Source organism: Mus caroli, chromosome 17 (assembly GCF_900094665.2).
Source record: "Mus caroli chromosome 17, CAROLI_EIJ_v1.1, whole genome shotgun sequence".
Classification (NCBI taxonomy): Eukaryota; Metazoa; Chordata; class Mammalia; order Rodentia; family Muridae; genus Mus; species Mus caroli.
The window spans coordinates 83,534,392-83,536,098 of record NC_034586.1 but is presented as its reverse complement, the minus strand read 5'-3'; the positions used below and the strand labels follow the sequence as shown (position 1 = coordinate 83,536,098).

General features: G+C 51.0%; 1 pseudogene; it reads right to left on the bottom strand.

The window, feature by feature from the left end:
* Nucleotides 1–214: 214 nt before the first annotated feature.
* Nucleotides 215–691, bottom strand: LOC110312207 (annotated as a pseudogene).
* Nucleotides 692–1,707: the final 1,016 nt, after the last annotated feature.

Below are 1,707 nucleotides of genomic sequence, written 5' to 3'. Positions count from 1 at the left end.
CAGCACTGGGGGTGGGGTGGGGCAGAGGATCAGTCAAGATCATCCTCAGCAAAGGTTTTGTTTTGTTTTGTTTGTTTGTTGTTGTTTTTAAACAGATTTTGCCTGAGTTTATTTGTGAGAACAGCATAGGACACTGGTCATCTGCAAATAGTGTGTGGGAAGGTGTGTCACAGCAGTTCATCTGTCTTCACACTGGCAGGAGCCTTTTCTCTGGGGCCTTCACAGGGGCCTGGGCACCTTTGGGAGCCTGAGCACCTTTGGGAGCCTGGGCTGGAGCTGAAGCCAGGGCCTTAGCTGGAGCTTTGGCCTCTGCCTTGGTTTGAACCTTGGGCTTTGGTTGGCAGCGCTTACGACCCTTGGCCATGTAGCTTCGAATCTGCTTCCCAAGCTTAGGGTGAGCCATGAAAGCCAGCAGCTTGAGTTTGGGGCCCTTTGGCATCTTGGGCTTGATGTCCTGAGCCCTCACAAGGGCCTTGATGGCCTCTGCATGCGCGCTCACTACCTTTGCATCATTGGCCTGCATCTTCTTCAGGCCTTTCTTGTTGTGCTTCTTGGCAATGCGCATGTTCCACAGGAACTTGGGGTCAACCCCCTTAAGAGATTCGTATCTTTGCGACCGGGGTTTCTTGATGCCATTTCTGTGCCCATTGTGGGACTGGTTGTGTGTGGTGTGGTTCTTGGACTTGGCCATGTCTGCAAGGTAACCCACGGATCCTGCAGCGCCTGGGACCGGAAGACCTTAGCAAAGTTTTAAGTTGGAGGTTTCCATGGTTACACAGAGACCCCCATAGTCTCAAGAAACAAGCAGGCAGTTCCAAACCAAAACCAAGCTGACCAACCAACCAACCCACTCTTTCCCAGGCTTTCACTGTTGTTGTTGTTTGTTTTTCATACTGTTTGGAACATTCACTTTTTAAAAAATTAGATTCTTTCTTCCTTCCTTTCTTTCTTTTTGTTTGTTTGTTTGTTTGTTTGTTTGTTTGTTTGTTTCGAGACAGGGTTTCTCTGTGTAGCCCTGGCGGTCCTGGAGCTCACTCTGTAGACCAGGCTGGCCTCGAACTCAAAAATCCGCCTGCCTCTGCCTCCGGAATGCTGGGATTAAAGGCGTGCGTGCGCCACCACGCCCGGTTTATTTACATTTCACATATCATCCCCTTTCCTGGTTTCCCCTCCAAAAACTCCCTATCCCTTACCAACCCACGCACTCCCGCTTCCTGGCCTTGGCATTCCCCTACACTGAGGCATCGAGCCTTCACAGGACCAAGGGCCAGGCTTGCTTCCTTACTGCTCCTGAATTACCTAAGGCTACTGATAGGAGTTTACGAAGCTTGCCTCTTGTTGTCTAGCCAAAACATTGGAAAATCACCATGTGGCTCTAAACCCGCCTCATTTACTGGCTTCTTCCTTCCTCACAGCCACCTGCTCTTGGTCTGCAAGAGCCCTGCCAGGTCAAGCAGGCTGCAGCTGCAAGGCTCCCTGCAGCCACCAGGGGTCAGCCTTCGCCAGGCCGTGAACCCAGAGACTCAGTTCCGTCTAAAGCTCCACTTGGCTCTTTCAGTTTGGGCTCCTGGGACCCCATCCTACTGAAGTAGCCAGCACCCCCATATCTTCCTGGTCCCAGAGAGAAATGTGAGGTCAAACTCGGGGTATAAAAGTAAGGCTGTCATATAAACCTCAGGGACACAGTTATATCTGAATTCTCTATCT